Consider the following 14,898-nt stretch of genomic DNA (forward strand, 5'->3'; position numbering starts at 1 on the left):
TATTTTACTTGAAGTCTGATAAGCTTGCAAACAATGCAGAGTTCAGATGTAGTCAACAGAATCGGTTTCTTCAGCTGTCACAAGAGGTTATTTGATATGTTTCATAGATTCATAGAATCATTTAGGTTGGAAAAGACCTTTAAGATCATCAAGTCCAGCTGTAAACCTAACACTGCCAAGTCCACCACTAAACTGTGTCCCTAAGTGCCACATCTACACATCTTTTAATTACCTGTAGGGATGTTGACTCAACCACTTCCCTGGGCAGCCTGTTTCAGTGCTTGACAAAAGGATCTATAAACAGAAACTTGTTTATTAAGAGCAGACACCTTTAGTAATAATTCAAATAAGCATTGCATCACTTTAGATTTCTAGAACAGCATAAAAATATATATTTCAAAATAGGTTTTGAAAGTGAACTTTTGGTAACTTTTATAAGATTATCAGTTTTGCATGTCTACAGTTATGTACCATTTTGCCATTTTTTAACCCCAGCCAGCAACTAAGCACCACACAGCTGCTTGCTCACTCCTCCCCCACTCCCAGCTGCATGGGAAGGAGAATGAAAAAACAAACAGTAAAACATGGGCTGAGATTGGAACAATTTAAAAACTGAAATAAAATAAAATAAAATACTAATACTAGTAATAAAAAGTAATAATAATAAAAATATAATAATAATAATAATAGTAATGACAAGAAATATAACAAAAGAAACCAAAAAACAAACCACAAGAAAAAACAAATAATGGACAATGAAATTGCTTACCACCCACTGATCAATGCCCGAGCATTTTCTTCTCCCAAAGTGAATAAATTTGAAAGAAATCAATTAATTTAGGGATTTTTTTATATTATCTTTATTTTTCCATATAGCAAATTTGTAGCTTAGACTCTCATCTGCTATGGTAATACAGGCATTTAATTCTAAGTTAGCTGTGAAAGATTATCTAGCCTGGTGGTTAACCTCTGCCCAGATGAGGCAGAAGTATGTAAAAGCCTGAAAACATGACTATAATGTTTCCAGAACCAGTATTAGCACAAAAGCATCTGGCATCTGAGGTAGTCAGACAAAATGCCTCAGCATCACTTTTGTAGGTCAGGGGTGTGTGGTGCACAGACACCCTTGGGTTGTGAAGTCAGCTCAGTAGCTCAGTCCAGTTGGGTACACTCCTAATGACTTACTGGATCTCCGGTGTTTAGGAGTTACTATTTTCCAGTAATCCCTGAGGAAAAGAAATAGTCCAGTGACATCAGTTTTTATCTTCTGTTAAAATCTAATTCAATTTTAATCGAACTGGTGTTGCTGAAGCTGACAACTTCCTTACAGAGAATCTAGAAAAATGACTGAGTTTTTCAATTTTTCTGGGTCGCTCCATATTGCTATTGTCCTGGTGAGTGGTTTTACTACTGTTAAGAATCATTTGCCTTCCCATTTCTTTGATAAGTACTGACAATATGGTATGTTACAAGAAAACTCAGTAGTTCCTTGAAAAATATCAGCTTCTCCACGGTGAAAACAGAAGCTTAGTGATTTCCAAGTTTATCTGATATCTTTGGAAGTTAGAGAATCCAAATCACATCCTTAGTCAAAGATAAACTGCAACTAAATACTTGCAAATGAAGAAACAAAGTGTGGCATCTTTAATACATGATATTCTCAAAACACGGCTCCTGAAAACCAAGCTAAGATGTGTAAAATAATGCCTTTGTGTTCCAAGTACAAAAAGTAGACTGATTTGAATTATTGAATTACTTCAGAAAGGCTGAAAAATTTAAATAGCTGTTGTTGCATTCCAATTTCATATGACAGCAAAGTCAGTTTGATTATCAAAATCAAACAAATTTATTCACTTATTGAGGCTAGTTTTCCTCTCCCTAATCAGTCTTGCTTTAAGTGATTTCATTTTTAACAAGTTGAAAATACCAGCTTTGTATATACAGCTTTGAACTTAATTCAGTATTCAGTACTTTCTTAACAATAACGTACCATAATTAAACATAGACATAATACTCCAAAAAAGTTACCTGCTAAGCTGTGCTCTGAGATTTCTCATAGTACAGATTACAGTGTAGGATAAATTAGTAGAATGGCCTATATTTTATCTACTGAACAGGATGGAACACAATCCGTTTGTTTTTAGCTTCATAACTTTTATTTCTGTGTTGCACAGGTAACCAGTAGACTGAACAAAACTGGTGATCTTATGATGGGTTTGGGTTCTCAGGAGTCACCTGAATATGTGTTCTTCAGGAATGAATATAGAATTAATGGTGATTCCACCCCATTTGGTCAGATGACCTAAATGATGACGATTGTCTCTTTTAGATAAATGCCATAATAGTGATATTGAAGTTTTAATTATTATTTCACTTTCACTTCCATACCATGGACACAAATAATACTACTTTATTTAAAAAAAAAATATAGTAAAAAATATTACTAGCCCCAGTATCTGAAGATATATCTCTCACACCAGAAATGTACTGGCTTGAAAAAATTAGTTCATCCAAAGTCACTCACAATCACAAAATCCGAGATCTACTCCTGTATGTTATAATACATTTCTATTTATAGTTCAAATATTTACAAACTGGCTTACTCTTTGTTCAATGAACTACATCATTAATAAAAATACATTTAAGAATCTAGACATATATATGGCATTTGTGTACATACATATTTTATAAAGATTTGGTACTACAATATGTCAGTTTGATAGAGGAAAATGTGACATCACAAAATGTAACAGTATTACATCATATATGTGAAGCTATTTAAAATTTAGAGAGGTAAGGTTTTGCTTTGTTTTGTTTTGTTTTGCTTTTTAAAATTTAAGGGTTTTTGTTAGTGATGTGGTAGCAGCAGAAAAGTCGCTATATCAAATAAGAGTCTAGCAGAAACAAAGATGACAGAAGTCTATACTTTCTTCTGCCTTTGATCATACCCTGTATGCTAAATGATTTGGTCATAAAGCCAGGATACAATGAACTTCATTGATTAAAACTACTTTTGTGGGGGTATTGCTTACTATAACTTTCTAAGATTCATTGGTCATTTTAAATTCAGACAGTCTGCAAATTGCCCCAACACTGAGAAAAATGAACATAAAGGAAAAAAAACGTAGCTAAATGTTGAATTACTCTTCATGGTATTCAAAGGACACAACTGTATTGGCAATACTACAAATCTTTCAGATAAAAGTACCTTAATTTTGGGAAAGGATAGGCTGAAAAAAATAATGAAGTAGTTATGAATTCATTAACGATAATTCTCTTGCAATATCACTTACTTTAACAAGTCCAGAAATCCAAAAATTAACAAAGGAAATATTGAACTAAAAAGCAGCATATTTCAGAAACATTCCCAAATGCTTCAGATGAGATTGGGTGGGAGGTTAGATTTTATGCTCCTCTAAAAGCAGATTTATTCTTTTTTTGACAAATTTTTGGATGGAATTCTGCTTGTACAGAATAAGAAGAATTATTCCTGAAAGACCATTTTAATCATGAATTTTCACAATGATCACCTATAAAACAAAAACATCAGTTTGATTATTAGTAACAGAACAGCCTGCTGTCAAGAGTTATATTTGACAGCAAACTGCAGAAGTAAATCTTGTCTTTACAACCACTCTATTTTGTTCCCAAAATGACAAGACTTTCAGCTTAACTTTTATCTCACACCACAAAGCAGATAATCTTGTTTGTATTTAGTGTTCCTTCCTCTTTTCTGTAGTGTTTTCCGGTGATACTCAGCAAAATAAACACAACATTTACCATTAGGGTAGGAAAGAGATTTCCAGTGACATTTCCTTTAATAAATGTAGTCCTATGTATTTGTCATTATCTGCAAATAGATTCTGAATTCCTCAAAATATTTAAAAACATACAGACAGATCTACTTTCCTTGCAAATGAGTCAAGAGCTATCTAGCACTTACCATATTTGTTGCTCAGAATGCTATGTTTTTATGTCTCTTCCATTTCATGAATTCTTCTGCTCCCTATAGATGGCACTTCAAGGTAGCTGCAAAAATATCAATTACATCACAAATGTTCTACATTTTCCTCCCACAGTATTTCCTGAAAACAAATCTTGTATCATCTTTAGTATCTGAGAGACAATAAAGGTTGGTGCAAATCAAATGAAGCAGATAGCACCTTATTTAAAGTTTAAGTATCTTTACAGTACCATTCATATTGTACAGCTTATAAATATGAGATAGAAGGCTGAAAGGGACAGTAGGCATCTCTCGGTGTGGAATGACAATTCAGCATTATGAACCATGGAACACCTTTCAGTCAGTCTTGCGGCTAATAAATTGGTAGATGAGACACAGCTGAGAACCTGTTACTCATTGACTAATCAAATATGGAACATAGTGATCAATTCCTTAAAAACCTGCCTATTTGCATCTATGAAAAAGCAGCCAATATAAAATTTCTGTACAAAACAATAAAACGCCCTTGGAGTTTGTAGAAATTTTAAACATTTTCTTTCTAACAGAAAATACACAGCATAACTTTACATCAGCTTTGGCAGAACATGAAATATAACAGATCAATGAACTGAAAGTGAAGGCTCACCTTGCTGAGGAGACTATTCTATTAGTTGTGCAAACAAAAAAGCGCTTTTGATTTGGATGCAGTAGTCATTTTGGCCTAATTCTGCATAGTTTAAATCAAACGCACAAATGCTAATAGAATGAAACTTCAGTTGATGATAAAAATGTTTTCAAAATGGTTTATTACATACTTAAAAGATACAATTCTGAAAAAGAATTGGTATACATGCTTATTTAATATTCTGTTAAGATGGAAGGAATATGTGTCAACAGCAAAATAGACAGCTAGTAAATGTTCAAGACAGCACCAAATAAAAGAAAAAGGGAGTAACAAAGTGTCTTAACTGTGACAAAACTAATTGTAAGAAAATGTGCTCTGATTTTTCAATGTACATAAAAAAGATAAAAAATAAATTTCCTATTTTTTACCTATATTAGCAGGGTCAGATACCTTAAACTCAAAAGTATTAAAGTGGAAAAGGAGCTCTCTGATTTCTTAAGGCTTTGGGTGGGGTCTTTATTTTGGGGGTTTGGGTTTTTGGTTGTTTGGGTTTTTTTTCCAAATAAATGTAGATCAGTAAAGAAAAACATTAGGTTCCATTGTTTTTAAAATAGCTTTAGTATAAAATGAAAAAGTTTTAATTTATTCAACTGAAGATTCACAGTTATTAAAGTACAAGTCTGGTAGCAGATGGCCTCCTAGTTTGCCAGAAAAAAATCATAACAAATCAAGGGGAAGATGAGTTAGGTTAGAAATAAGTCATATATTTTTATTCAGTGTAAATCAGACTGGACTGAAAACTTCTGATAACAGCCTTGACATCTTTTTTCACTGTTTTCAGAATTAAAGACTTAAGTTAATGTTTGACTTTTTTTTCTAAAAAGTAATATTTTAATGTGTATAAACAAACAAAAATAGCTATCATGGAACTATTTTATTTTCCTGGGAGAAAATAAAAGAAAATAATAGCTTCTAACAATGCAAGAATTTGTCCAGAATTTTCCATCTTGGAGCATTTAAAACTTTCTGTTTTGATCTTACCTGACATGAAGCCAGATGTAGAAAACTCAAGCCCCTTTGCAAAATGGAAACTGTTTACTTTACACAGCTTTCAGTAGTTTACTTAATACTACTGCCAAGAGTAGAAAATATTCCTTATGAAATATAAATATGCATTATATTGCATACCTGAACAAGCCTGAAATGAGAACTGATGTTCAGAATGCTGTTGCCAAATAACAGAGGAACTAGAAAAACATTTACAAAATGTGTGAATGTAGCTGGCCTCTGTGATAGTGTGAGGTTTTGTGTGTGCTTTTACACTTTAATCCCCACATAGAAAATAATAACATAATTGAAAATAAATAAGAAAGAAGGGTAATTTTAACTTTGTGAAGCATTGTCTGTTTCTTAGATAGATGGAGAACGTGGAAAGGAGATGGATAAATACTAGCTTGAAAATATTCCTTAGTAAAATTACTCTTTCTTATCTTGAGTACAACAGAGCAGCAAAATATATAAAAATGGAGTTGAAATATTTTGGTGAAAGAAAAATGCTTCGATCATTAAAATAATTTAGATTTCCATTTATTCCAAGATATTGGGACATTAGAATAACAGTATCAAACCCCAAAACTTGTATTTAAAATCAGTAATCACTGATGACAATTGAGGAATAACATTTTGTGCCTGAACGGATTAAATTTCAGACTGAAAGTTTTGGTTTTGCTTTTCCTGAACATTTTAATATTGCTGAAACAATCGTTTTTCTATTCATATTCCAAATGCTAAAACAGTAGTATTGTCTGCTGATCAGGTATGTGCAAAATACATTAACGTTTAAAATATCTGTTTACTGTAGCTACAATTATAAGCTTCACTTGAAAAAGTGCACTGAATATGCTTTTTGTTTCATAAATAATGTATGTCCTTATTAGAAAAAGAACCTTCCATTGGAAAAGCACTTTCATTTACCATATATGTACTTTTAAAAGATTTGATCAATCGAATTATATAGTAGCTTCACAGCTCATCTCTTGAAACACTGAATGATCTCAGTCATAGTAAGAATGTGACCTAACCAAGACTGGAATAAAATCTGAGCTTTAATTGCTTAAATCTTTTTAATCATTTAGTATTTCATGCATACATGCAAAAAGAAAAATTCTGAACATACTTTAACACCTAGCTTGTTAGGAATGCATGTAAACTCAGTGGATTTGGCTAAGATGAATGAAGTTAAGTATGGCTATTGTTATTCAGAAACTCAAGGCCTGACATGAACTTGCACAGACTATATTCAGCATGGTTATAGAATGTAGGGTTCTGTGGGTTTCATACACTTTGAAGACAATAATGCCATTCAACATCTATAAGGATATTACAGCAATGACGGTCATGTTTTTTTCTGAGCCTGCCCTGTAGTATATGAATGGATTCTGCAGAGACTGTTGGATGGGAGGTATTAAAAGAAGAAGAAGGATTTTGATTAAAAGAGGGAAGCTTTCTGAAGCCTTGACTTTACAAACTAGATTTCAGTCTTCCCGATTGTCACGGTTTAACCCCAGCTTGTAACTAAGCATCATGCAGCTGCTGACTCACTGCCCCTCACCCAGGGGGATGGGGGAGAGAATCAGGGAAAAAAAAGTATAACTCATGGGTTGAGATAAGAATAGTTTAACAAAACAGAAAGAAAAAAACCAATAATGATAATAATAACAATAATAAAATGACAATAATAATAATAATAATAATAATAAAAGAATTAGAATATACCAAACAAGTAATGCAGAATGCAATTGCTCACCACTCACCGACTAGTTAGTTCCCAAGCAGCGATCACCCCAGGCCAACTGCCCCCGCTTTATATACTGGGCATGATGTGACATGGTATGGAATACCCCGTTGGCCAGTTTGGGTCAGCTGCCCCAACTATGTCCTGTGCCAACTTCTTGTGCCCCTCCAGCCTCCTTGCTGGCTGGGCATCAGAAGCTGAAAAATCCTTCACTTAATCTAAACATTACGTAGCAACAACTGAAAACATTAGTGTGTTTTTAACATTCTTCTCATACTGAATCCAAAACATAGCATTGTACCAGCTACTAAGAAGAAAATTTATTCTATTCCAGCTGAAACCAGGACAGTATCCACACCTTATTCTATACCATTTACATCATGCTCAGGTCCCATACTTTCCAATACATCCTAATCAATCATCATCACCTTTACCATCCTTTGAGATATATATATATATATGTATATATGTATACACACACACAGATACCATTCCCTTAGTCTATGGGCTCTTTGTATAAAATGTTCATTGAGTTCATTTAGCCTCCGGCTTTGGGGTACATCTGTCATACTAGTCTTTCTGGGCAGGAGGGATGGTGTGAAGTCCTCTCAGTTGGCAGAGCAAGATTGGGCTTCAGTGCAGTGTGGTGAGCAGGTGACATCAGATGCAGCAGGAGGCTGGTGTGTAAAATGGGATTGTTGCATGTTGAAATCAGTTCTGGTTCCACCACTACTACACTTCGTTCAGTTTTATCACAGTTCATTCTTGCTTCAGCTAAGTGATTCTTACTGTAATACTATGGACATAACATAGAAAAATTAGAGTAATGATAACATACAGGGGCAGGGTTATATAACAACTGTGAGAAACTGAATTTTTATCTTGAGCTGTTTATCTCAAAGACTGTTAGATAAGAGAGACTGGACTATCCTCTCAAGCCATTAATCTCAAGGATTGTTTGCTGTGACTTACCACAGAGATGGCTTGTTTAAGCAGGGCACTCCTCTGTCCAAAAGGACGATTACCAGACCATTGAGGCATCCAGGGGAGGAGACAGGCCAGAGCTGATAAAGAAAGTGGAGACATTCCATTCCCATGGAAACTGTAGCCTTTGCGGTAAGATACTGGTTTCTGGTATTGACCAGGAGAAGGTCGTGTGGCAGACAAAACCAGCAACATGTGAACAGTGCATGAACAATACGTATGCACATACATCATCAAGCTATGCCCTGTAAAAAACCATGGAGACAAGCCGTGCTGTGCACCCATCACCAAAGAATTGAAGACTGAGGACCAACAGGATGTCGCTGGATCCATGGTGGTGACTATCCTTGCAATTCTGTGCTGACTGCATGCTTGGTTTCTGCCTTTTCTTCCATTCTATACTATCGCTACTATTTTCTATTTTTGAATATGTATTTGGGTATACAGCATTTGACCTCGTTTGTGTCTTAATCTCACTCTTGGGACGATATCAAAATATTCCCCAACATTGGAATGGGAAGCAACTATCATACAGTTAAATTCTGGCTATTCTCACCTGAAATCAAATCCCCTTGAGGCACACATCAGACTGCCCCATCTTTTTGCATCACCCACAAAGGGCACCCAGGTCCTAAAGCAAAAGCAATCCCATGAATGAGGTTGCCTTTGCCTGAGGCAGGAGTAACACAGACTGTCTTCCCTAATGTATTTTTTATATGCACTACAGGGACTTTATCCCCTTCTACAGTACATAAAAGTTCTGACTGGGCAGGGCCACCCCAATTGGTCTGGTGTTGACTAACCAGGTGGCTTTTGCTAAATGTGTATCCCAATGCTTGAAGGTTCCACCCAACATTGCTCTCAATGTAGTCTTTAACAGTCTGTGGTATCGTTAGATTTTCCCAGAGGCTGGTGCATGATAGGGGATATGATACACCCACTCAATGCCATGCTCTTTGTCCCAGGTGTCTATGAGGTTGTTTTGGAAATAAGTCCCGTTGTCTGACTCAATTCTTTCTGGGGTGCTGTGTCGCTACTTTTCAAGGCCCAGGATAGTGTTCTGGGTGGTGGCATGGGGCATGGGATATGTTTCCAGCCATCTGGTGGTTGCTTGCACTATTGTAAAGACATGGTGCTTGTCTTGGCAAGTTTGTGGCAGTGTGATACAGTCATTCTGCCTGGCCTCCCCATATTTATATTTCAGCCATCGTCCACCATACCACAGGGGCTTTATCTGCTTGGGTTGCTTAACTGCAGCACATGTTTCACATTCATGGATAACCTGTGCAATAGTGTCCATGGTCAAGTCCACCCCTCAATCATGAGCACATCTATATGTTTCATCTCTTCCCTGATGGCCTGAGGTATCATGGGCCCACTGAGCCATAAACAGCTCACCCTTATGTTGCCAGTCCAGGTCCACCTGAGCCACTTCAATCTTGGCAGCCTGATCCACCTGCTGCGTTTTTTTGATGTTCTTCAGTGGCCTGACTCTTCGGTACCTGAGCATCTATGTGACTTACTTTTGCCACTAGCTTCTCTATCTGAACAGCAATATCTTGCCACAGTGCGGCAGCCCAAATGGGTTTACCTCTGCGCTGCCAGTTGCTCTGCTTCCATTGCTGTAACCACTCTCACAGGGCATTTGCCACCATCCATGAGTCAGTATAGAGATAGAGCACTGGCCACTTTTCTCTTTCAACAATGTCTAACGCTAGCTGGATGGCTTTCACCTCTGCAAACTGACTCGATTCACCTTGTCCTTCAGTATTTTCTGTGACTTGTCATGTAGGACTTCATACAGCAGCCTTCCACCTCCAATGCTTTCCCACAATGCGACAGAACCCATCAGTGAACATTGGTGGGCACATTACCTCTCCTTTTCTGGCAGTTGCTTATACAATGGGGTTTCTTCAGCACATGTCACCTCCTCCTCTGGTGACATTCCAAAATCTTTGCCTTCTGGCCAGTCCGTGATCACTTCCAAAATTCTTGAGCGACTGGGGTTTCTTATGCGAGCCCGTCGTGTGATCCGTGCAATCCACTTACTCCACATGGCATCAGTTGCATGATGTGTCGAGGAGACCCTCCCTTTGGACATCCAGCCCAGCACTGGCAGTCGGGGTGCTAAGAGGAGCTGTGTTTCAGTACCAACCACTTCTGAGGCAGATCAAACTCCTTCATATGCTGCCAATATCTCTTTTTCAGTTGGAGTATAGTGAGGCTCAGATCCTTGATATTCCTGACTCCAAAACCCCAGGGGTTGGCCGCAGGTCTCCCCAGGTGCTTTCTGCCAGAGACACTAGGTGATGCCATTCTCCCTGACTGTGGTGTTGAGCATATTTTTAACATCTTGTCTTGCCCAGACTGGTCCAAGGGCTACTACATGAACAATCTCCCACTTCATTTGTTCAAAGGCTTGTTGTTGCTCAGGGTCGCATTTAAAATCATTCTTTTTCTGGGTCACTTGATAGAGACGGCTTAACAATCAGTCTTTAATTTCAAATATGCATTCTCCAAAAACCCACGACACCTAAGAAGGCCTGTGTTTCCTTTTTATTACTCGGTGGAGACATAGCTGCTATTTTGTTGATCACGTCCATTAGGATCTGATGATATCCATCTTGCCATTTTATTCCTAAAAACTGGATCTCCTGTGCAGGTCCCTTGACCTTTCTTTTATGGTAAACCCAGCTTTCAAAAGGATTTGGATTATTTTCTTCCCTTTCTCAAGAACTTCGTCTGCTGTGTTTCCATATATGATGATATCATCAATGTATTGCAGGTGTTCCGGAGCTTCACCTTTTTCCAGTGCAGTCTGGATTAGTCCATGGCAAATAGTGGGGCTGTGTTTCCACCCCTGGGGCAGTCAATTCCAGGTGTACTGGATGCCCCTCCAAGTAAAACAAATTGTGGCCAGCAGTCTGCTGCCAGAGGGATTGAGAAAAATGCATTAGAGATATCAGTTGTGTTAAACCACTTGGCTGCCTTTAACTCTAGTTCATATTGAAGTTCTAGCTTGTCCAGCATGGCAGCACTCAGCAGCTGTATAATTTCATTTAGGCCACGATAGTCAACTATTAGTCTCCATTCCCCATTAGACTTCCGCACCGGCCATATGGGACTATTAAAGGGTGAGTGAGCCTTGCTGATCACTCCTTGGCTCTCCAGTTGACTAATTAACTTGTGGATGGGAATCAGGGTGTCTCTGTTGGTGCAATATTGCCACCAGTGCACTGTTATCGTAGCGATTGGCACTTGCTCTTCAACCCTCAGCAATCCCACAATCAAAGGGTCTTGAAAGAGACCAGGCAAGGTAGACAGCTGTTCAATTCCCTCCAAGGCAGCTATACCAAAAGCCCATCAATACCCCTTTGGGTCCTTGAAATACCCTCTCCTGAGGTAGCCTATGCCAAGGATGCACAGGGCCTCTGGGCCAGTCACAATGGGGTGTTTCTGCCATTCATTTCCAGTTAGGCTTACTTCAGCCTCCAACAGAGTTGACTGTTGGGATCCCCCTGTCACACCAGAAATACAGATGGGTTCTGCCCCTTTATAACTTGATGGCATTAGAGTAGACTGTGCACCGGTATCTACTAGAGCCTTATACTCCTGTGGGTCTGACGTGCCAGGCCATCGAATCCACACACTCCAATAGACCTGGTTGTCCTTTTCCTCCACCTGGTTGGAGCCTGGGCCCCTCTAATTCTGGTCAGAGTATTCAGTACTCACTTCTCATAAAATTGGCTCAGAAGTCCCTTCAAAAGGATCAGAAATAAGATCAGCCCTTCTACTCTGTTTGGAAACTGGAGGGGCATTTTTCCTGGTAGAATCCCCTTTTTTGGTGTTTTTTCCTTGCAACTCACGTACCCATGCATTTAGGACAGAGGTAGGTTTTCCATCCCCTTTCTTCATGTCCTCTCTGTGAACACATAGGTAAAACCACAGGGGACCTCGTGGTGTGTACCTTTTATATCCTGTCTCTCAGGAAGAGGAATACTCACTCCTAATAGCTGAGAGTACAGGTGGGGAGTGGGACATACCCTCTTTGAATTGCTGGAAATCCTGGGACAGTTTGCCCACAGCCAAAATGCAGGCTCATGGGGAGGAAGAGAGTTTTTCTTTGTATCGCCAAAGTTGGCAAGCCATTTCATACGCCACTGGTGCCTCTTCGTCTTTCCAGGTCTTTGCCAGCGAGTTGGCATATGACAATGGCGCACTCCATACAAATTTCCGCCACATGGGTCATGTGCATTGGACTTTGTCTGGATCTTTGGATAATTGTGGGTTGTCCGAGTCATGATGAATCGTCTCTAGCACAGCTAATTCCCTCAGATATTGCATATCTCTTTCCATGGTGATTCACTTGCTTGATTGACATATAACATCTTCCTTAAAGGAGTACCTTTCCTTCACACTTCACAGGAGTCACCTCCAGAAGCTGATGGCTTGTGTCCCTTTTCCAATTGCCTTGTCAATGCCACCTTCCCTGGTAAGCGATCCCAGCTACTTGTCTTCCCTACCTTCTAATTCCTGGCTACTAGCCTTATTGTCCTAGCATCAGAGGAGCCAGGTGATAATATGCTCACCTATATGGCAGCTCAAATCTTTTTGCATATCGTGCAGCTCACTCAGGGATAGGGATCAGGTGATTGCCTTTAGTTCTGCCTCTTCCAGCTGTTCCCATGATGACCCTGGTTCATCATCCTTCACTAAATGAACTGATTTTTTATATATTTCTTCTTTTGTATGACCTCAAGTGACACTGGTAAGGGTTGTTTTGCTGGTTCAGCTGCAGTGCCTGCCACTGGGTTTTGAGTAGCCACAGTATCTGTCATGGGGATTGAAGTTGCCACAGTGCTGTGGTCTTCTTGTTAGATCCAGAGACCTTCTTTTCCCCTTGAGGGTACTGAATAGTGTTGAACAAGGCTCAATAGGCATGGTCCAGGCCCCAGCGCATTGTAGCAATTTGTGTCTCCCTGAAATTGTTGGGATGACAGCATACTTTTTCCAAATGTTCTACTAGTTTTTCAGGATTCTGCACTTGTTCAAGGGTGAAGTTCCAATACCCTGGAGGTGCCCACCACCCTAGGCATTTGCCCATACTACCCCACACACGCTACCACTTATAATTATCCAGCCTTGGGGCAGATCTCTGGGTGATATTAAATAGTTGTTTAACTCTAGACAAGACCTGAAGCACATTCAAGAACATGCTAGTTCCTAGCAATAGGACCACGCTGGTTTCAGCATCCCAAGGGTATTCAAATTTTTCAAAATTCTCAAACACCATTGTAACTAGACTGGAGGAGAAGGGAAAGGGGAAGAAAGGTGTCTCACCCATAGATTGGAGGAGGAAAGGTAAAGGGTGTAACTATTAATAGTTTCCCGCAGATGGCTCCTGGAGTATAGAGGTTACGACAATGCTGAGTGCAAATACTGGATTAGTCCCACAACTGATAATTTTTTTCCATACCATAAGCCAGTATTACACACTACATGAAAGTGAAGACATTAATCCACCTCCCATGGATGATAATCAACAGCACAGGGACTACATACAGCAAGTGTGGTGATACATAACTCTAAAAATGAGCACCATGAATCTAAGAGCTTAAAAATTGACATTGTGACCAGCAGCTATTAAACTAATATAATGAATGCTTGTAAGAAATTCTTTTTAACATGCTCTGGTCAGGTCTGTTGTTAACTCAACCCTTGGTGCCCCACATTGGGTGCCAAAATGAACTGTCATGGTTTAACCCCAGCCGGTAACTAAGCACCATGGAGCTGCTCACTTAGTCCCCCCCATACTGGTTTCGGCTGGGATAGGGTTACGTTTCTTTCTAGTAGCTGGTATAGTGTTATGGTTTGGGTTCAGTATGAGAAGAATGTTGATAACACACCGGTGTTTTCAGTTGTTGCTAAGCAGTGTTAAGTGAAGGATTTTTCAGGTTCTGATGCCCAGCCAGCAAGAAGGCTGGAGGGGCACAAGAAGTTAGGAGGGGACAAGCCAGGGCAGCTGACCCAAACTGGCCGACAGGGTTTTCCATACCATGTCATGCCATGCCTAGTATATAAACTGGGTGGGGATGGCTTGGGGGTGGATTGCTGCTTGGGAATAACTGGCTGTTTGTCGGCAAGTGGTGCGCAATTGCATTGTGCATCACTTGTTTTGTATATTCCAATTCTTTTATTATTATTATTGTGATTTTATTATTGTTACTATTATCATTATTATTTTCTTCCTTTCTGTTCTATTAAACTGTACTTATCTCAAACCAAGAGATTTTTTCCCTGATTCTCTCCCCCATCCTATTGGGGGGTGTTGTGGTTTAACCCCAGCTGGCAACTAAGCACAATGCAGCTACTTATTCACTCTCCACCCACCCAGTTTAAGTACCATCATAACTTTTCTGTTTTAAATATCATATGACTGTGATTTACCATGATAGTTATAAGCCAATAGCCTCGCTGTGTATTATTTTTTTTCTTGCAGAAATGAACACAGTGAATTAAATTGTTCTATGTAAATAAATATAATTTACAAAA

Source organism: Accipiter gentilis, chromosome Z (genome assembly GCF_929443795.1).
Source record: "Accipiter gentilis chromosome Z, bAccGen1.1, whole genome shotgun sequence".
In the NCBI taxonomy this organism is placed as follows: Eukaryota; Metazoa; Chordata; class Aves; order Accipitriformes; family Accipitridae; genus Astur; species Astur gentilis.